This window comes from Antechinus flavipes, chromosome 3, assembly GCF_016432865.1.
Source record: "Antechinus flavipes isolate AdamAnt ecotype Samford, QLD, Australia chromosome 3, AdamAnt_v2, whole genome shotgun sequence".
In the NCBI taxonomy this organism is placed as follows: Eukaryota; Metazoa; Chordata; class Mammalia; order Dasyuromorphia; family Dasyuridae; genus Antechinus; species Antechinus flavipes.
The window spans coordinates 551,173,636-551,197,263 of NC_067400.1; the positions used below are offsets into that span (position 1 = coordinate 551,173,636).

At 35.4% G+C, this 23,628-nt stretch overlaps 1 pseudogene; it reads right to left on the reverse strand.

Annotated features, from left to right (window-relative positions):
• Positions 1 to 8,628: 8,628 nt before the first annotated feature.
• On the reverse strand, positions 8,629 to 19,338 carry LOC127557397 (vacuolar protein sorting-associated protein 29-like; annotated as a pseudogene).
• Positions 19,339 to 23,628: the final 4,290 nt, after the last annotated feature.

Consider the following 23,628-nt stretch of genomic DNA (forward strand, 5'->3'; position numbering starts at 1 on the left):
AATTCTGTATTAGGTGGAATTAGGTGGCAGATAAGACAACCCAGCCAACACTCCCAATAGTCTTCTCCAAACAAACAACTTTTCTTTTTTTGTTAAAGCTTTTTATTTTCAAAACATATATATGGATATTTTTTAACATTGACCCTTGCATAGCCTTGTGCTCCAAATTTTCCCCTCCTTCCTCCCCTCCCCTAGATATCAAGTAAATCAATATATGTTAAATCCAATATATGTATACACAGTTATACATTTATCTTGCTGCACAAGAAAAATCAGATCAAAAAGGAAAAAAAAAATTAGAAAACAAAATGCAAGCAAATAACAACAAAAGAAGTGAAAATGCCATGTTGTGATCCACACTCAGTTCCCACAGTCCTCTCTCTGGGTGTAGATGGCTCTCTTCATCACAAGATCTTTGGAACTGACCTCCATCATCTCATTGTTGGAAAGAGTCAGCAAACAGAAACTTTAAAACAATATTTCAACATGTGTAAGATTGCCTGCCATGTAGAGGAGGGGGTAGAAGGAGGGAAGAGGCTTCTGTTCAAACAGAAAAATAGGATAGATAGAAAAGAGAAAAAAGACTTACAATAGCAGGAAAGACCAAGACACTCTCAGAAGAAGACAACAATGTGACTCAATCAAAATCTCAAACTCTGATTGAAAGCCTAACAAGAATTTCTAGAAAAGTTAAACAAAGAAATGAGTGGTAGAGGAAAAATTAGGAAAAGAAATTAAAATGATGCAAGAAAATTATGGAAAATGTTGTCTACCTCCAAAGAAAGAACTGATGAGCTTGGAAGTATAGATTTCTTTATTTTTCTTGCTTTTTTTGGCACAATATGGCTAATAGAGAAATGTTTTGCATGATTTCACATGTGTAATTGATATATTGCTTCTCTTCTCAATGAATGGAGAAGAGTTGGAAGAGACAATAAAAATTTGGGACTCAAAAAATATTAAAATGAATTTTTAAACTAAAAAATAACCCTTAAAAATATAAAAGTTCTGTATTAAACCAAGCCAAATTTTAAATGGTTGATAATCCTTTGAGCATATCTCAAGTATTTTTCAATCCCCACTCTCCTCTTCTCTTACTGTCTTATACTCTTTTCTTTGAATGTCTTATGTTTAATAATAATAATGTCTTATATTTAATAATATTGGGTGCTAAGATGGTCAAAGAATGCAAGACAGTAAAAAAAAATAAACAGTAAAAAAGCAGAAAAACACTGGCTTTTACATTCTTTTTTTGAGATTTTTACACATGTAAAAAGTTGTTTATTCTTACACTAATTCCTCTCATCAACATACAACATTTTATATAATTGAGGAACATACAAAGCCATCCAAATAATCAGAATAATAGCTGGTAGAGCTATATCACTTTCAGATTTTTTATTGGCTTTATGGATATAATTTCATTTGGTTCTTTGCAACAATTCTATAATTGGTTCTATAGATTTTGTTATACCCTTTTAACAACTAAGGAAACAAAAATAGAATTGTGTGATTTGCCTAATTTCATACTAATTAGTGTGAGAAGCAGGATTCCAACCTGAGACGTTCTTGAAGCCATTTTTCTCTTTTTTCTACTATGCTGAACTGCCTATTACCCAACCCCAAAGCAAATAATAGAAATTCATATTTGAAGTTGATTTTTTAAAGGACCATAAACCTTTCCTGTACTTAATTACCTTAGAGTTGGAAAAAAAAAAAAAAAAAAAAAGAATGTGCTTTGTAAGCAGCAAAATGCCATAATTGTGAGTTTATTCTCATAGATAGGACAGCTCTAAATATGGGGGCAGGGATAGAAGCTTAGAAAGAAGATACTTCAAAAATAAGATTTTGACAGAAGTATAAACAGATTGAAGGCAGTGGGGTCTCCTTCATTAGAAGACTTCAAATAAATGTAGATGACCACTTGTTTGGTCAGTTGAAATGGGGATTCTTTTTTAGTTAGATCTAGGATGGTCTAGATAGTCTCTTAAGGTTTCTTCATTCTAAGATATGGAGGGGTGGGGAAAGGAGAATGGTTCTGCAGGGGAAGAAAATTGCAAACCAAGTTCCAACAAAGGTTGCCAAAACAGTTTTTAGATTATGTGTTTTTAACTTAATTTCTGGTATTCCAGATCTTTGTGAGTGTAAATGTGACACTTGTGCTTCTTATGTAAAAGAATATGTAGGTGAATGATAAAGCTGCTTCTTATTCCCTTCTCTTCCACTATCATTCTTCTTTCACCTTCTTCTTCTCAGTGACTCAGGATCCAGAGAGGAACCTTTGTGATCTGCTCATCTGGGTTCTGGGAGCCAGGTTCAAATGTGACCTTGGACAAAAACATTCCATCTTTTTAGTTCTTGGTTCTATCATCTCTAAAAAGATATTGGATTTGAACCCTTAATTTTTTTTAGCTTTAAAATTCTGGCCCTATGATCCTGAAAGACAATGGAATTCACCAAATCTGACAAGCACCAAACAACATATCCCCAGGAGTGGTGACAGAAGGGGTTACACAGTTCCTAAAAGGCAGAGGATCAGGACGTTTGAAGGCACCCATTCTCTTGGGAGTGGCAACTGTAACAGTAGCAACTGAAGTTCTTTACATCCACTAGGTAACTCAAATGGTGTTCACCTTTTAAATGGTCATAGAAAGTAAGATAGTCTAGGTAAATAATTATAAAAGAAATACAGCAGCAATAACTGGAACAGATTTGAAAGATAGATAGATAGATAGTAGATAGTAGATAAATAGATGACTGACAAAGATAGATGATAGTAGATAAATAGAAAGATAGGTGGATGGATGGATAGATAGCAAGAGTAATTCTCATTAAAAATGGATTAACAATGAACTACAGTAAATGAATGAGTAGTTTTAAAAGGGTCTTTTAGTTGTTTTTTACTTACTTATGGTATTCCAGATCTTCTCTGTAAGTGTTAAGTATGGCACTTGTGCTTCTTATGTCAATGAATATGTAGGTGAATGATAAAGCTGCTTCTTATTCCCTTCTCTTTCACTAACTTTTGTATGCCATGCAATCTCCTTATTGCAGGCCATTGCAGGGCAAATCAATAGCACTAATAGAAAAAGAAATGAAGGTGATTATTTTCCCAACCCTTCTCATTCTCCAGTGAGCCTTGCCCCTCTAATTTATTTAGGATAAGAACTTTATCTTTACATCATGCATCCCTTTGGAGGTTATTTTAATATATGAACTGAAATGTCAGTCTAGCAATAAATATTAAGACCCTACTAAGTATTACATATTAAACTAAGTGTTAGGGATGTAAGTGTGAAAGTGAAAGATAGAACCTGCCCTTAAGGAGCTTACAGTCTAATGAGGGAAGACAGAACACAGAAGGAAGCTGAAAAGCTGGTATAGAGGAAAGAAATAATGTTTTATTTCAAGATGATTAAGGTCCTGAGACATGGTGAAAATGTCCAATGTCTCACAGTGTGGGGAAAATTGTTTTTCTATCCTTAATTTCTGAGAAATAAGTTTCCAGTTTTTCCAGATTGTCTTATTGAATAGTGACTTCTTACACCAGTTTTGGAAATCTGTAGGGTTATTGAATACTGTGCTACTCTGTTCATTTGCTTTTGTATCTTTTGTACTTGTTCTGATCACTCCATGTTGTAACAAATACCAAATAGTTTTGATGATTCTTGCTTTGTAATATAATTTAAAATCCGGTGACATCTAAAAATTTAATTGAAAATAACTTTAGAAAAGTTGCAGGATATAAAGTAAATCCACACAAACCATCAGCATTTTTGTAGTCCTAGCTAATGTAGTCAAAATTAATATTCTGATTTCCCAAAATAAGAATATGGATGAAATGAATTTTGTAGCCAATAAAGTACTAAATGAATGGGAAACAGAGAACAGATTTTTGATTTCTTTGCTGTAGGCATTTCCACCAATGTAGATCAATAAATCTTCTACTACTTATAATCTTGGAGAGAGAACTAGAGCATTGAGAAATTGAGTGATTTGGCCAACCACACAAGCAGTACAAACGAAGGCAAGATTGAGACCAAGATCATCCTGGGTTCTTATTATGCCTTTCACATTATGTGAAAATCAGCAATTATTATCCAACATTATTACTACCTCTCCATGTATACTGTCTTTCTCAGTTAGGCAAATCTCTTCATCATACAATCCATGACTAATTCCTGTCTCCAAAATTTTTCCTTATGCTTCAGAATACTGCTTTAGCAAAAGATTTAGAGTTAGAAGGACCTTTGGCAATAATTGCCTTTTAAGTTGTTACATTCGGTTGTCACATTGTTAGCTAATTCAAAATACAGTATTTCAAATTTCAATATGAAGTGCAGCAGAAAAATGAACTTGGAATCATAGAATATGTGTTCCACTAATTAATTAACTAAAAATAACTAACATGAGTCCCACTAATATCTGTATGATCTTGGATAAGTCAATCATTTTCTTCCTGAGACTCAGGTTTGAACTAAAGAGAAAGTCCCTTCTCTTATGATCTGTCTTATAATCTTATGACCTGACGAAGACAGCTCAAGAGAATCTGTATGCAGAAGTTATTGTTGAAATGTAGATGTTGAATTAAATTCAACAAGTTAATTATTAGCTGCTTTAAAGGATGCAAAGATGGAAACAAGCACAAGTTTCCCCCCACCCTGGACCTCCACTCTAATGGGGTTAAAATAGGTATTCATGAAGTTGGAAAGACATAGATGTAATGATGACAAAGGCAAGATCCAGACAATGTGCTCTGGGAAAATTAAAAGAAATGTTCACTTTCTACTACAAAGAGATCAGGGAAAATTCCATGAAAGAGATGAATATTTTAATGGAATTCTTAAAAAGGGCATAAGTGGCAGTTCATTCCTAGGGAATTCAGGCTGAAGGATGCACAACAACAATGTGTTTTTAAACCACTGAAAAATTTTACAAATTCCCAAAATAATGAATGTACTCTATGACCACAAGTAAAACACATAAATAAAATAATGATAAAAATGAAATAAATGTTAATAAACTAGTCCAATATATAACTATAAAAGTCAGCACATTTTATGACTTTCTCCATTATTTGTGATGAATTATGTCTGATTTCATCATTTTTCTTTCATACTTGTTTAAATAAACCGAGTTCCAATCTATCTTTGTTATTCTTCTTAAATAACACTACAGAATTCCTATGATAACACTACATGATAGTCTGTAATCCTCAGGATCTCCAGATTTCAGAAAGAATGATAAACAAAAAAGAAACAAAAACTATTTCCTTTTTCTGTAGTTACTTTCTTTGTTACTACTTCTAATGCTGTTGTTGCTCTTATTGCTGCTATTACTCTTCATTCTTATGACAATAAGAGATTTCCATGGAACCTCTTGCCTACAACTTCACACTTCCAACTCTTTTTTTTTTTTTTTTTGAAGTAAAAATAGAGCCTTCGAAATGAGTACAGGTTTTGTGTTTCCAAATACAATCGTTTGGCAACATAATGGGGAATTGTGACCTATAGTTGAGGAATCATCACACTAAGTATTCAGTAAGTGCCCAACTTGTCTTTCTTAAAATAAAAGATGTATTGCTTGAATCTGCCAAATTCATGCCCTAATCAGACTGAGCCAGATTCTCACTGTCTCACAGAATTAGGTAGTACAAGATTTTGGCTCAATAATGTTTTCAACTATGGTTACCTTTCTCTTCCCACTAATGTATTATGCAATGAGAAACTGAATTGAGTTTAAAATTTTAAACCTAAACTCTAACAAATTATTTTGACCTTCTATGAGACTTGCACATTCACTGAGTTGGTACATTGCACAATCACAGATTCTCAAACACCATGAAACCTTTTCCCTCTTTGGTTGTTTATTTTTGTCCACTATAAATTGTTCATCTTATTTAATAAAAGATAAGTCCAAATAGTAATGTAAAATTAATTATATTTTTATTCAAGGGAAATATTAAAGAAATATTTGCTTCAAACTAATTTAACTGCTTTAGCATACTGTTTTTTATTTTAAAGGCAACATGACATAATAGACTGGGTGCTATTTAAGAATTGGGAAATCTAGGTTCTAATTAAAGTTCTTCTATTTACTAATATGACTAATAATATGACTTTTGAGCAAAACAGTCTTCATGAAACTCTATTTCTTTAGTGAGAATAATAATAATTGCTTTGTCTATCTTGTATAGTGTCAAATGGGATAATGAGGCAGCTGGGTAAAGTATTGAACCAGGAGTTAGAACCAGAAGACCTGAATTCAAATCCTTTTGCAGTTGCTGATAGCTGAGAGACTCTGGGTAACATCCCTCTGCCTGCATTTCTTAATCTGTAAAAGAAGACTCATAATACCATTTACTTTCCAGGATTGTTATAAATGCTTAGGACAGTACCTGGCACATATTAAACACTTAATAAAAATTTTTGACATTGATATTGAGGTATGAGATAATATTTGTAACATCCTTTGCAAATATTAAAGCATTACATAAATGTTAGCTTTTATAATGTATGTGAAAATCTGATATGTTGTATAATGTGTTAGAATGTGTTACTTCAGTATATAGTAACATAATGAACTCTGGTCAACTGAAAACATTTTCCTGTTTAATATACAAAATTAACCTTTCACAAAAAAGGAAAAACAAAATATCAGGTTCTGATTTTCTCCCCTGCTGAACCATTTTCATTAAAGAAAGCAAAAATAGAATTATCATTCATTCTGTGATGTTAGAATGGAAGAGTTAGCAAGGAAGAAAAATGTTTAGATTTCATTATCTTCATGTTGTGAAACCACTGGGAATATACATACTTTTCTTTAAAAACTTGCTTGCTGTTTCACCATTTCAAGTGACTTGAATATCATTTCAATGGCTCTTGAAAGTGACAGTGTTATGCTGCCTAACTTATCCCTCACAAGGAGATAGATGGCCTTCAAGAGAACCTTTTGTGATAAAAAGGTCTGATAAGTTTTACCAGTGTCCATGAAGCTAGGAAGGAGTTCGGTGAGTGGTTAAAGAGCAGAATTCTGTTCTTCACTCAGATTGTTAACAATGTGAAACATAAATCTGTCTGCTGCTGAGCTAGTCAACAAAAAAAGAAAGGGGTTGGTACTTTTAAACTTTAGCCAGTGCTGTTAATCTGAAGGGGAAAGTTTTCTTTACCTATTTGGGTCAAGGGCAAATGTTTTAAATTGAGTGTGTTTACTTTTGTTAGCTTTAATTTTCAACTGGACACCACAGTGATATGATCTCTATCAAGCTGTATTGAAAAATTCTCGCTGTAAAATTACCCATACATATAACTTGTAAATAAAAAGCTATTATAAATAAATAAATAAACGAAAAAATAAATAAATAATTCTCCAGAGTCAGCCTTAATTCTCTAAAATCTTAAAAATCATATTTTTGGGGAGGGTTGTACAAAAAACATTGTTGGGGGTAAAGAGGAAATTCTGCTGTTTACTGGATGTCAGAAAATCAGACTATGGTTTGCCACTCCCCCAAAATAAGGATCATTGTTCTAAATGCAACCAGTTTAACCATTTAGCCAAACCTAATTAAAAACAAAGCAAGCCTATTTTAAGCAAAATAAATTAGGGAATGAGAACTAATTTCCACAAATGGATGTATCTTGGGATCCAGAATTAGGAAGGAAGTTAGAGATTATCTAATTCAATCCCCTCATTCTACACATGAGAAATTTGAGACTCAGAGATGGGTGGGTAGGGGCAAGAAGAATAACACTCAATCACATAGAAGGTAAGTAACAGAGATGTCATTCAAATTCAGGGCCTCTGACACCAAACCCAGTATAGCTCCCACTACTTTTCAATGCACTTTCGACCAACTTCCCCTTTCAGGAGCATGCATGAATGTCTGTCTGTCCTCAATCTCTATTTTTGCTTTCTTTCCTTGAGATTGATATCTGAATATAAACAATGAGTGTAATGATTTAATCTGACAAGAAATATATGATATAAACCAGAGTGTGGCTTTTTGTAGCATGCTAAGAGGTATGTATATGAGTTTTTCCCCAGTGGTGGCTAAGGCAATGAATTTCAGGAAGAATTTTTGGAAGAGAACTCAGGAAAAGAAGAAAAAAAAAGTATTTGGGGATGATCAGAAAAAAACAAACAAGGATGCATTTCACTTTTATGGATTTTATTTTAGATTTGTCTTCTTTTCAACCAGCAAATGTGCTTCTACTACATGTTGATCTTTTATTGATTCAACCCCACGTAAAGCCTCATCCCATTCCTGTTATACAGGCTAAGTGTTGTGCTTATTGTTACCTTCTCATTTACTTAATTCCATGCCTAGATGGACTCCATCTTCACTTCCCCATCAGGTCCATAATAGGCTCATCAACCAAATCAGACAAAACAGAACATATGGTTTGGATTTAATGAATTTATTGTAGTTTGACTTTATTACTTTGGTATCAAAAATTTTAATGTTAATTTTGAAAATTTTTAAAGGGCTAAAATAATTTTAAACATATTGTTATAGTTAACAATAAGCCTACAACAAATTCTGTATGAGCAAATGAGATGTTAGTTTTCAATGCAGAATGCTTTTAAATTGTCATAATTTTGTGGTTTCTAAAAGCTTAATAACTTGATTCAAACAAGAGATATATTACCAAAAAATATCACCAACATTAACCTCTTAAATATCACCAAGAAAAGCTTGTCTTTAGGATTTTTTAAAAATTCAGTTTGTTCTACTTCTACATTATCTCCAATTAGTTTAAACACATAAATGACAACTTTAGAAGCCTGAAGGTACAATATGAATGGAGAAATTATATGTTTCCAGAACTTTATAGGCTTCACTGGCATATCCTGAGTTAATGCAGAATTTATTTTCATGTTCAGAAGTCTCAAATTTGTTTATGTCCTGAAACAAGAACATTTATAAAAAACAGCTTTTGTAGCAGTGATAAGCGGGTCATATCACCCTATAGAATAACGATGTCCAACAGTCATAACCTTCTGTTCTGGATTAATTAGATTCTCATAAAAACCTCCTCTAACAATGTGAAAACTCTTAGCCAGAGGCTTAGAGTTAGTCATGACTTTCTTTGGTGCAATAGTTTCTAGTGCAGAGAATGAGCTGAATATTTCCAGACAGCAGCATTTTTAAATTAGCTGGCAGATTTTTGCAGTGGGGAATTTGTGAGTCTCTTGATATAATACCAATATCCTGCCACAAGCCCCCATTCAACAACAACAACTATCAGAGCTGCTTTTTGTTTCTCCTATCATATGGGGTCTAATAAATCTATTACTTACATCATAAGTTTCTTGGGAGAATCAAAAGAGACAATGTATGAAAAACATTTTATAAAAGCAATATTTAATGTCAATTATTTTTAATCGACATTAGTCGATAGTTATCAAAAGTTGATTATAGTTATCAAAAGTTAGTTATCAGAAGTAAATATTGACATGTGTTGCCTTTTAAATAGCTAAATTCTTGAATTCCAGTGGTGGGGTTACCCATCTTAAAGCCCTCTGTTTTGTTCTTCTTTTCTCTTTCTGGTAAAACTTTCAGATTCATTGTTCTAAATCAGGTGATATATTATTAGTTCAAGTTAAATCTTAAATTGTCTTATAGATGATTGAAAGACTTCTTTTTATTTAAATCCCAATTTTTCCTCCTAATTTTGTGTCTTTTCCTTTATTCATTAAACAAGTGTTCACTTAAGCCCAATTACAAAGTATTGTATTTGATGTTGTGAGAGAAAAAAGAAAAACTGTTTTAAGAACAATGTAGACACATACCATAGTAGAGAAAAAATTGGACAAGATTTGTTAGGTAGGATGAGACTAGACCAGAGAGAGTTTGAAATGTCTCATTAGAGAGTTTGAAGGAGTGGAAAGGCTTTTGAGCCTTTCTCAAAGTTCAAAATAATTACATTTTGCCATTTCTTAGTATCTTATTTTGAAACTTTGATTAAGTAGCAATACCTGGAATCATTGAATCATACAATAGCCATGGTAGCTTGATGTTGGGGAATTAGGGATCTGAGTTCTAGTCCCCTGAGCAAGTCAATTCCACACTCAAAGCCTTTTTCATCATTTATAATACAAAGAAAGATAGTATTAGATGACATATTAGATCCCTTCCCCTCGTTCATTTATATGATTCCATATTTGTGGAAATGACTTCATATTAAGGTCATTTAATGACCTTGAAAGTACAGTTTCAGCTGAGCAAAGATTTTGTTGATAGAAAATAGATTGCAAGAAAAATAAGAAGAGAGCTGGTAATAGGGTGAGGTATTAGAAATTTGACCATGAAAGTAAGATCAAAATCGTAGGTGGTGGCAGCTAGATCAAAGAAAGATTTCATTTTTGTTTTCCCCAAGAGTGGGAATACCTGACTGAGTCAGAGGTATAAGAAAGTCAAAGACTGGAAGTTACTAGATAGGTAATTTGAAGTTCTGGAGGACATGAAGAAGCTATGGCTAAAAAGTTCTCTTTTTGCCACTATTTTTCTATGTTAGATTATTGGCTGACTATTTTTGTATCTTAAAAATCAGGTCTTGAATCTTTTTTTCTCTAACTATAATTACTTCCTTTGAAATCTCAGAATACTCAAAGCTTCAAATATCACCTCTATGCAAATATATATATTTATATCCCAGTATTAGTCCCTCACTTGTCTATAGTGAAAATCCATATTCTCACTTCTCTAACTACCTGTTAGATATTTCTATTTTTATATCCCTCTGTCATCTTAAACTCAACATATCTAAAATTGAATTTTAAGCAGATCATAAGATTTAGACTTAGGATTCATTATTTTTATCTCCAAATCAGTTCTTCCTCTTATATTCCCTATTTCTGTCAATGATAATAATATTCTTCCAATTGCCTTAACTTGAAGTCTTAGAATCATTCGTCCCATTTCTTACCTTTTCTGCAGCTTCACTTTCAATATTTGCTCACAGAACTGGGCAGTCTGCCAAATCTTGTATAGTATTCTTTTTTAAATGTCTTTAAAGTCTGCGTTTCTTCTCATTGCGACAATCACCACTTTAGTACATCCTGCAATAGGTCTTGTAATGTTTTATTCATTGATCCCAGCTTCCAATCTCTTATCATTTCATAGATCCTATATATTAGTTCCAGATTCTTGTTGTTGTTCAGTCTTGTCTGACTCTTTTTGACCCCATTTGGGATTTTCTTGGCAAAGATATTTAAGTGGTTTGCTATTTCCTTCTCCATTTTTTCCCAGATGAAGAACTAAGGCAAGCAGGGTTAAGTGACTTGCCTAGGGTTACACAACTAGTAAGTGTCTGAAGTCCGATTTGAACTCAGTAAAACTCATCATCCTGACTCCAGGCCTCATATTCTATTTACTGTACCACTTAGCTACCCCTCCTTCCAGATTATTCATTTTAAATAACACCTCTTTGCAGATGTACCTACAGATGATTCTCAGCCACAGCTCTGATTCTGCCTCAGAAATTTTTAATGCTTCTCTATTGCCCATAAAACAAAGGCAAAGCTTGCTAGCTTAGTTGATAGAACAGAGTTTGAATCATATCCATGTTAAGCAGTGTTATCTTTTTTTAGGAAGCAGGGTAGGAGAGTGGAAGGAACCTTGGCTTTGGAGAAAGAAAACCAATACTTACATCTCTAGACCTCAGTTCCTTATCTGGAAAATGAGGAGGTTGGATTTGCTGGCCTCTAAGGTCATTTCCAGTTCTGAATTTATGTTCTTAAATCCTTTTATGATCTGGTCAAAAACTATCTATACAGCTTTATTTACTATGAGAACCTCTGTTTCAATCAAAATTATCTACTTATAGTAGATTTTTTTTATAGTGCAATAGTGTTCTATCACAATCATATACTCATTCCACCTCTTCCAGACAGTAAATAATCTAATATATGTTAAACATGTACAATTCTTCTATACATATTCTCACATTTATCATGCTGCACAAGAAAAATTGGATTGAAAAGGAAAAAAATGAGAAAAAGAATAAAAATCAGGTGAACAACAACAACAAAAAATTGTCATCCACATTCAGTTCTGACAGTCCTCTTTCTCAATGAAGATGATTTGCTCCATCTGAATCTGTTGGAATTGGCTTGAATCCCCTTACTGTTTTTGTTGTTGTTGTTGTTGTTTTTCTTTATTAAAGCTTTTTATTTTTAAAAACATATGCATGGACAATTCTTCAACATTAGCCCCTGCAAAACTTTGTGTGCCAATTTTGCCCTCATCCCTTACCTCCTCCCCTAGATAGCAAGTAGTCCAATATATGTTAAATATGGTAAAAATCTATGTTAAATCCAATATATGCATACATATTTATACAATTATCTTGCCACACAAGAAAAAGCAAATCAAACCAGAAAAAAAGAGAAACAAAATAAAATTCAAGCAAACATCAATAAAAAGAGTGAGAATGCTATGTTGTGAACCACACTCAGTTCCCACAGTCCTCTCTCTGGATGTAGATGGCTTTTTTCATCACTGAACCATTGAAACTGGTCTGAATCATCTCATTGTTGCAGAGAGCCACATCCATCAGAATCGATCATCATATAATATTGCTGTTAATATATATAGTGGGCCTGGTTCTACTCATTTCACTTAATATCAGTTCATGTAAGTCTCCCCAGGCCTCTCTGAAATCATCCTGCCGATTGTTTCTTACAGAATAATAATATTCCATGACATTCATATACCATAATTTATTCAGCCATTCTCGAACTGATGGGCATCCATTCACCAGTTTCTGTCACTACAAAAAGGATTGCCACAAACATTTTTGCACATGGCGATCCCTTTCCTTCCTTTAAGCTCTCTTTGGGACAGAAGCCCAGTAGAAACACTACTGGGTCCAAGAGTATGCACAATTTGATAATTCTTTGGGCTTAGTTCCAAATTGCTCTTCAGAATATTGGATCTGTTCAAGTTCCACCAACAATGTATTAGTGTCCCAGTTTTCCCACATTCCCATCACCATTTATCAATAATTATATTTTCCTGTTATCTTAGCCAATCTGAGAAGTGACAAACATTTCTACATACAAAAAAATAGGGGGAGAGGGAGGATTGCATATGCAATTTCAAATATTTAATAAACAATCTTTTCTTTTTAAAAAAAAGAATATGAGAAATTTAGGAGTTACTTCTATAACAACATTGTGAAATTGAAAGAGCAAATGTTATTGTTTCTATTTTAAAGATAAGGAAAGAGACTTATAGAAGTTATCATTTGTCTGGGTCATACAATAAGGAAGTATTGAAACTGTGACTCAAACCAAGGTCCTTTGACTACAATTCTAATGCTCTGTTCACTGTTATACTCCCTCTTTTTTGTTATGAATACTATGAACACTGCTATGAACTTGAGTCACTTTATTCCATACCTAGAATGTCTTTCCTCTTCCTCAGATGCTGCCTTCTGGATAGCCTTTTCCCTTGATGCCTTTCTCTCTTCTGAATTAATTGTACTTTTCTTTTTACATACACATTATCTCCCAAATCAGATTATAAGTTTCTTGAGAACAGGGATCCTATTGTGGGCCGTTAATATGGTCTTCTTGTGATGACTGCTTTCAGAAGAAAAGTCTAGTGGAAAGGGAAGAAAAGCAGGAGAATTAGGACAAAGACATAAACTTGATGTTTCAAAAAATTTCCTAATAATTAGAGCTTTTCAACAGTGGTGAAGGTAGCCCTGGAAGGCAGTGGTGTTGCCCTTATTGGAAAAAGCACAGGCTGGATAACTACTTTTGGGGGATTTCTTAAAGGTAGTAGATTAACTTGGGCTGTTCCTTCACTTGTAAAATGAGAGGATTGGACTAAACAACCTTAAATTTCCTTTCAGTCCTAAAGCTGCAAGTTCTCTGATCTTTCCCTGTGCCAGGCACTCAGCTAGGAACTGAAGATGCCAAGATAAAAAAACCCGCTGAGCTGTCTTCTAACTCTGAAGTTCTATGATTCTGTGAAATTTGGTTATCAGGTTAGTGTTTGGGGAATAGAGAAAGGAGAACTATATGAGTGCAAATATTCTTAGTACATATTTATCGGAAGCTTTGCAGGGATTTAAGGCGTTAGATCAAAGAAAATAATTTTATATGAAAACACTTCAGAAACTATAAAACATTTTATACTACTGCTATTGCTATTACTGCTACTACTACTACTGATTATTATAATTCTTATAGCTCAATAACAGGATCCTGTGTCATACACATGGCAAGTGTATCAAACTGGCCTATTTGGTAGCAAAGTCAAATATATTTCCTTCTGTGGTTTTATGATTTTGAATATTCATTACTTAGTTAACAGTTTTTTTTAATTTTTGTCCTTAGCAATGAGTAAAAAGATTCATCAGAAAGCAGTGGATAGAATTGTCAAGAAATGGCAAAATGTAATTATTTTGAGCTTCATCTTTATTTTTGCTTAAATTTTCCTGGTTTTGGCTAGTAAGTAAGTAGATGGCTTTAAAAATAAGAAATAGGGGGAAAAGGTGAAGCAAAGAAGTTTGGTTAATTTATAAACTGAATAATGAAAGATAACCATTGCTAGTGCAAAAAGCATACTAGACTACCCTTAGCAGCCTCTGTATACTGAATCTTCTGGCCTGAATGTGGAATTTCCTAGTTCCCCTCTAAGCATATCTCAGTGTACTTTAAATACATTCTATCTGTATAAATAATGATTGGAAGGGAATAGTGAATAGAGGCTAACTTCTAAAAGGGGGTAAGGATCATATCTGTAAGGACAAATATTTACCAGTAAGGAAACAGGGAGTATACAGAAAAAGCAGGCAGTGAGCACTCAAAGAATTTGTAAATCCAGATCCTGCTAGATGATGAAAGAATTCTGAGAACGTAAAGAATTTATGCCAAAATCACAAGTAGCTACTACCACACAGAGTTTATATTTCCTTAGCTTTAAGTCCTATATGTATTGTGTCCACATAAGATGAAAATTAAAATGTAATTTAATACTTTTTTATTTAAAATATTTAAAACTAACCCAGAACAGTTCTTTTGCTACTTTTAACCTTGAGTTCTTGGTCAGTTTACATTTCTTCAATGCTGTGAAATCAAACCTAATTTGAAAAAAATTTTCATATCTTTTCCTTTTGTATCATAATCATATCTAGATATATTAACAACTGATCTAGTGACCTTAGCCAAAAATGTATTTGACATTCTACCTTAGTAGTTCTCCCTCCCCCTTCTCCTCAGAGGAAGTAGATATACTTTGTGATCCATTCTGTAGCACCTTGGTTGACTTTTTAATTATTTAGAATCTTTCCTTTTAGTGATCTTATATTTTACTTTGTTGTAGTCATAAAATCATAGATATAAAGATCTAAAGGATCTCAGGGGCCACCTGGTCATATTTCCTGGTTTTACCTATATAGAACCTGAAATTCATGGAGATTAAGTGAATATCCGAAAACCAACTGGGTGGTAAACATTGGGGGGGATTTTTAAATCTGTTCTCTTAACTCTAGAGCTAGTGCTGATTCATTGTACCACAGTTATGCATTGTAACTATGACTCTGGTTTTCCTTATGTCATTCACATTGGTCCCTACAAATCTTTCCACATTTCTATTAATTTCTCATATTCATTTTTTCTTATTGAATAATAATATTCTGTACTTTGATATAGTATAGTTTGTTTGGACTCCTTTCCATTTACCCACTTTGGGCAATTGCCTTATGGACAAGGTTCTGTTTTCTTGTTTTTTGCCACAATACTATATCTTTATTCTAGAATGTTGTTTATTTAGAATATTGTTATGAATATCTTGGTTCTTTGTTTTTTGTCTTTTACTTTTTGGAAGAATAGTTGGACTGAATTCTGCAACATGTTTAACACCTGAGTGATGTGAAGTTTTACCAGCTCTTGGGAACAGAGAAATTGGGCACTCAAGTGGAAAGCAAGAATTTGCTAAGTGTGTTATAACATTTGGAAATCAGAAGATATTTACTGCATAGAGGCAAAGTTGAAGCAATTTTGTTTCTGATACATAATAGGTACAATTTGATGAACGATATCGCTTAGTGGGAAGAAAATACAACCCATTTCTAGGGTAATAAAGACCAGCAGGCATGTTATATCTAAATATTTTGATGACTTTGTGATCTCAGATTGGATATTACCTTATCCAGTTTTGATTACAGTTCCTCCAGGTCTGTTTTCAACAAGTGTGATTTTTGTTCTTCACAAAGGATTTATCCAGAATCTAGAGGCCTTCCCTAACCTTGAATGTGAGAATTGTCTCACTTTCACATTTACAGCCCCAATATTTAGCACTGCCCCTAACACAACCTAAGCATTTGTCAGTGTATTTTACATTCTTTTATTCATCTACTCATTAATTCATACCTTTTTCCATATCTTGAAAATGACAGTGTAGGATTTCATTATCCATCTCTTATTTTTCATCCTTAAGCCCAACTTCCTTTCTGATATCACATGACCTTTATTAAGTCATTTCTCCTGTACTGGGAACACATTGCAATTCACCCACCACATATCTTTCCATTGCTTTTTGGGTCACCTATGGTATTGATTCTTCAGAAATCATGGTTTTCAATGATATACTAAAATAATGCATATTTGAAAAGAATTTGCATTAAAATATATTTTTGCAACAAGAAACAGCTTGGTGTCACCATTCAATTCCCCAACTATGAACTTGCTTGATATCCCTTCTCAGTTCTGGTTTCTGTTATTCTATTTTTAATATACACCCAAGATTGGTATAATCATGGACTAACTCAATGAATTTGTTAACTCCACAATGTATTATAAGCATCTTGACATGATGGAAAGTGTTGTTGATTTGGAGTTGAAAGGACCTTACATCAAATCTTAGCTTCCCTGCCCCCTTACTAATTTGGTGACCTTGGAAGGTCAACCATTTGGAATCTCAGTTTTTTCATCCATAAAATGATAAGAGTGTTGGATGATTTCTTAGGTCTGATCAAGCACTAAACCTATGATCTTATATTAGGAATAGGCTTTTTTTTTTCACCCTTTTTATGTTTGTAGTGGAAACATTTAAACTGATCTTTTTTGAAAATTATAGAGTTCACCCAGGAGACTTTGCAGTGTTGCTGGGCTCAGTGCAGTTCCTACTATGCAGTATTTGGAGAGTTCAAATCTGGCCTCAGACACTTACAGGCTGTGTGACTGGGTAAGTCACTTAACCCTATTTGTTTCAGGTCCTTATCTGTAAAATGAACGAGGGAAGAAAATGCCAGTATCTTTGTCAAGAAAATCCCATATAGGGTCCCTAAGAGTAGAACATGACTGATGTAATTGAAGAATAAAAGCTCCTGGAGAATCTTGTCATCAGTACAGAATCCATCTCTCGTTAATAAATATGAACAAGTTGTTAAAAATGCATTGTGTTGACTCTTTGGGGTGGTATAGATTATTGATTTTTTCATGCAGGAAACTTCATTTTAAAAAAATTCCTTTATCTAATGCTGAATTGCGATTTAGAATCTTAAGAGTTGTCTTGGGCACTGAAAAGTTCAATACCTTTCCTTACATCACTTAATCAGTATGCATCAGAGATGGATACTTAAACTCAGGTCTTTTTAAGAAATCAACAAATTTTGTCAGAGTAAAAAAAAAAAAAAAATCCCTAGAAATCAAGCTGTTCAAAAGTTGAATGGGCTGTCTCTGAAGGGAATAGGTTCTCTTTGGTTATAGGTCCTTAAGCAGATACTAGAAGCCCATTTGTATGGTGTTATAGTGGGGATTTTTTGAGGATATGAGTGGTACTAGACAGCTGCAAAAGTCTTTTCCATTCTTAGATTCCATGATTCTGTGATTTCTATTCACATTAGACACAAGTTAACTAACCTTTTTCACTGAGTCCTAATTCTTATTACTGACGCCCTCAAACATCCTTTCAATGAGAAGCTTATTAACTTCAGCTAAAATGGAGAGGGACAAGAACTAAAGGCCAGCAAAATGTATCCTCATTCCCGATATCATGCAGATTACAGTTCTAGGTGGCAGCTTGAAGAGTTCAGTTGCGGAGCAATCGGGGTTGTACATTAACACAGCCAGAGTGCATATAAGGTTGTAGCTTTATTAGATCAGCTAGTATTACATATTATATGCCTGTCTGTTAAGTAAATACATTTAAGAGAAATCTCAAATCCACATAATTACATGACTAGTTGTAACCACAGCACAACACTCAAGAGTGATTAGATTTTTTTTTTTTTTTTTTTTTTGCTTGCGCCAATGCAAATCAGTTGGAGTAGAGGGATGGATTCTCTTTCTGGGGTATTGTTACTCTACTTTTCTTTGAAAAACCCAATAAAGAACCAAAGGCAACTGACAGGAATGACTCTGAAGAAAAAACAGTTAAGCACCTGGAGACCCTGTAGTTCCCAAGTGAATGTGTTTTTTCCAGTACTGAATATTTGTTGACAAATAATCTCCCCGTTTATCTTGGGTTCCAAGTAGAAAGAACAAAGAGACACCAGGGAAAGGAGGGAGAGACTAGAGTTGGTTGGGACTACAGATGAGGGATTTTGGGATCGAACTAATATTTCCTAGTATTTCGTTTGGGCGCTCCGGGTGGATTTAGAATAAGATTTAAACCCCCGGATAGGTCTGATTTAGATCAGTTACGTGGATGGCACATTGATGAGGTGGCGAAGTGAGAAGGAAAGAAGAGGAACTAGGATTGAGAAAAGCCTTTTTAGGCGCACCTCTCCACCTCGTTTCCCCCTTCCCCAGCTCCCGCCCCCGACAGTCTATTGCTCCCCTTGATTTCCGAACACGTGCACAAGCAGCCTGGGGTAGGGTTTTGAAGCTGTGCTCCTTGTTATAGTTGTTTCCCTGCCCGGCTGTCTATCTCGCACTGTTCTGTCAGTCCTCCTCCTCCCGTCCTGCCTCCTGTGCATCTCCTCCGGGATCCCCCGCGGGCGCGGGCACTGAGCTCGCGGAGCCTCGGCGGGGGCGGGGGCGGGACACAGCTAGAAAGGATCTCTGGCCGCTTTCCAGGTCGGCGCACTAATACGGGCGATGAGGCTTCGAGGCTCCAGCCTGACTGACGCCGGTCGGGGCTGCTGGGGCTGCTGGGGCTGCTGCTGCCGCTGCCGCTGCCGCCGCCGCCGCCGCCGCCGATGCCTCTGCAGCCGCTGCCCTGCCGCTGTCTGTGTCTCTGCCGCCGCCGCCGCCGCCAGGCAGCCCGTCCTCACGCCTAGGGGCCGGCGGTGAGAAGCGCTTCGGAGAGGGGGGCAGGCGCAGGGCACCCACCAGAAAGGAGGGGGCAGCGAGAAGCGGGTGGGGGTGGGGGAGTGGCATCACCAGGGACAGGTAAGAGACTCCCTTCGTACAAATATCTACAAGTTTTGCGCAGTGCCCAAGCTTCGAGAGTGTCCGTGCGCGCGTGTGTTGGGTGTGCGCGCGCGTGTTTATGAGTGTGTGTGGGGGGAAGCGCTTAAGGTTACTTAAAACTAGGTGCATGCTTTGTCGGTTTGCTCTGGTGTCTTTGAAGCGTTTGGGTGGGTGTTTGGGGTCGGGAAATTCGGAGTGGGGGGAAAGGGTGAGGGCCACTACTCCTTCGTGGGGTGTCTTCTTTTAGACAGGGAATTACAAACTTCTTTGATGTCCCCACGTCCTCCGACCTGCGGCTGTTCCCCTCTGCACTGCGCTTCTTCCTAATCCCCCAAATTTGGCAAATGGCAGCCACTAGACCTTTGACCTTTAGAGGGGACTTCCTTTGCGGAATCGCTTGCCAAAGAATTCGGAGTTGGGGGCGTGGGAGCCCTAAGGGTTGGCTGGCCCTTTGGGGTGCGTTGCCTGTTGCTGCGGCAGCTAGCTTGCAGTCTTTTCTATGTCCCAGCTGTAGCAGAGGGCTTGTGCTAGGATGCTCGCTTTCTTTCCCGCCTCTGTTGATGCTTCTTACTTTGGACAGATTGCTAAACCGAACCTGAAGCTAAGTAACTGTTTCCTATGACTGAGAGTAAAGGAAGGGAAAGAGATAATTCTGGATCGGGAGCGAGGTCGCGTGTGTGTTGTTGAGTGTGTGTATGTGTATGCATGTGGTGCGGTGCGGTGAAATGAGGATGGCTGATTGTAACTCTTTGGGATGATTTAAAAAAAACGCCAGGATATGTGAGTCACTCCCACAGACCGTCAGTTTTGTAGGCTCTTTACTGCCCTTACCTTTGAGACAAGCAGAGAAAAAAAATGAGGAACGTTTTTCAAGGGTGCCTGAGCCAACCCTTGGATTCGTTTCACTGGCGAGTGTATTTGCCTTTTTCCTTGCCTTTGCAGTTCATTGCCAGGTCTTTGCTTGGGGGTGGGGGTGGGGGGAGGGGGAGAGGTGAGGAGGAAGAAGAGATACATGAGACAAACTGACGCCAGTATTGTGATCGAAAGGAGGAGCTCAAGGAAAAACATTTTTATGGATGGCTAATCGCTGACAAGCCTTCCGTTATTATTGCCCCCCCCCCCCAAGTGGAAATCCGACTTGACAGTTTAGAAACACTCAGTTGGCTCAAGTTATTTTTCTTTGCTTAAAATGGGACCCCTGAGAAATAACCTACAAATGAAATAGATTTAAATTTTGGTGTAAAATTACATATAAGTTATCCCTTACCCCATAATTCACAAGTTCATATAAACAGATAATGATTGGGTGAATTTCTCTTAATAGATCCAATTTACGGCTACCATTTTAGTGGTTTGCTGAATTTCTTGGATTGTTTTGGGAATGTGGTTTACCAAGAATAATGATAGATTATAGGGGAAGTAATTAATAACGTCACCTGGGGCATGTTTGCGCACCTTTCCGTGTAGTTCAGTCTTGCTTAAGGAAATATTGCGAGGGGTAAAATCAGATGTTTACAATTTAAAAATAGATATTCTATATTTAAAAAGGAATTAAAAATAAAACCAAAATAATTTTGGCCCCAAATAGAAAACTTCTCAATGAATTAATTTTCCTATGCTTGAAGGAGTAGGAAACCATGAATAAGATCTTGAAATATGTTCAAGCTCTGGTTGTACAAGAAGGCCATTGCAGATAAGAAAATGATGAGATAGTTTATAAATAATGGCCATCTAAAAATATTCCTGACAAATGCAGTTTGGTGCCACCAAAACAATTTTAAAATATAATCAGAGAAAGGCAGACCTTTAGGAAGAAAATATCTCATATTTGATGGCAAGACAATATCAGTGACCCAGTGGTCATTTTATTAATCTGCTGTGAATAGAGAAGCTCCTTATTGCCTGGTGAGTGAATTTGACAGATGCACAAAGAATAGTGCCAATAATCTTTAGAGAACTTCAATGATTCTTGACTTGAGTAAACATACATTTTAAATTAATGGTATCATTTACTTAACAGAAAATCATTTGTGTGTGTGTGTGTAATTCCTAGCTAATTCTTAAAATGCCAAATAACTATCATTTCTTAGTTGTCCTGTAATCTCAATGGGAGCTCCTTGAGTTTCTTTTCCTTTATTCAATTTCCCTATGACTTTAAGAATTTTAAACTAACAATAGATTAAAGATTCCTAATGACTAAATTCAAGAAAAGTATTTTAGCTGAGGTACTGAGCAGAAACAATGATGTTTGCAGAGATCCCATTAGAGATTATTAAAAAACAACAGAATATGTCAATGTGTTTAATTCAGTTTAGTAGGTGGTCAGTTCAACCATTTCAGAAAACGTTTATGGCAGAGAAATTGCTGGGAGAGATATATAAGAATCAAATCAGACTGAATAGGGGACAGAACACTGAATTTATTATCATCAGGAAACAGGTTCATTTATTAGCTCTGCCAATTACCCACAGAGTTACTTCCTACCTTTCCATGATTCAGTGACATTGGCCTCTTTGCTCTTATTCAGATTAGATATTTATTTATGCCATCTCCTGAGTCAGTGAATTTTCCCTAGATGTTTCCAATGGCTGAGATCTTCTCCTTTCTAACTCTTACCTCCTGGCTCACCTGAATTTCATCAAGTTTTAACTAAAATTTCACTTTCTGCAAGAAGTCTTTTTCAGTCTTCCTTAATGCCTACTGCCTTCTCTATGAAACTATCTCCAATTCTTTCTCTGTCTCTGTGTCTCCCTCTCTGTATGTCTCTGTCTGTCTCTGTTTCTATCTGTGTGTCTGTGTGTGTGTGTGTGTGTGTGTTTATGTCATACATAGTCATTTAGATATTGTCTCCCCCTTTAGAATTCAAGCTCCTTGAAGGAAAGGACTCTAATTGCCTTTCTTTGTGGCCCTTAGTGCAGTACTTGGAATGAAGTTAATACTTAAGAAGTGTTGGTTGACTAACTTTAGGGCTTTAAAACCTCATAGATAAAATGGAAAGCTTAGACTAGATCTCAAAAGTCCTTTCTAGTTCTAATTTCTCTGATTTTTATTTTCATCGAACATTCAATCTAATAATAGTACAACACATATACAAAGAATTAAAATACAAAACATTACATGTGTAAAGAGTTCATACGTGCTATGGAAAGGGATAATCTGAGAGATGAAATTATTTGTCCATAGTCACAACTGGTTAGTGGAAGAACCGGAACTTAGACTTAAAGCTACATGACTTCCTATCCAATGCTATTCATCTTATATTATGCAGCCTCTTTCTTGGAAGTAAAGTAATTTCATTTATAAGTTAGCAAAATGTTTACTGGAAAGCATTGAACTTATACTAATTTAGCAAAGTAGTTAGAAAACTTGTGATTTAATGTTATGCCTGGATAAGACATTCAGAAAAAGGAAATGTTCTGAATTTAAAAAACAAAGTAAATATAGCAAAACTATAAAAATATGTGGCTCCACAAATAATTGTAATCCTAAACTGTCAGAATTATTTTTTCTTGGTGTTACTAGTGAGTTAAACACATCAACATAACAAAGTCTACAATAAAGTGAAATTCACAACTTGTATATTATGACAATGTGAAAGCTTTTGTGAATGTTTTAAAATTAATCCAGTGAGGATCTATGTCATGGAAGCTGGCATAAAGCTAAATATACAAATATTTCCTGGAAATAAACTAATCTTTTAAAATAAATATTCGTGTAAGTTATGCTTCTTTAGAAACTTCTTGCCGATGCAAATTGTTAAGATCTCAGGATATTTGTTAGTATAAGTATTCATAAAAAAACTACTAGGATGTTAATCATTCCTAGTAGTTTGCTTCCAGACTCTCCCTTCTCTAATCCATTCTAAATACCATTGGCAGATTAATCTTTCTAAAGCACTACTTTATACGTCACTATCCGGCTGGGAGAAAAAAAAAAAACCTTTTTTTTTTTTTTTTTTTTTTTTTTTTTTTTTTTTGGCATAGGGTTAGTGACTTGCCCAGGGTCACACAGCCAGGAAATGTTAAATGTCTGAGGCCACATTTGAACTCAGGTCCTCCTGACTTCAGGGCTGTGGGTGCTATATCTACTTCACCACCTAGCTGCCCCCAAACAAAGTTTTTGATGGCTCTCTTTTGCTTACCAATTAAAATTCAAACTTATTCTGGCATTCTGAATTTTCCATAATCAGCTCCAACCTATCTTTCTAGTCTGTCTTCCACAGATTCCCTGTGTTCCCTGTTCCTGCTAAACTGAACT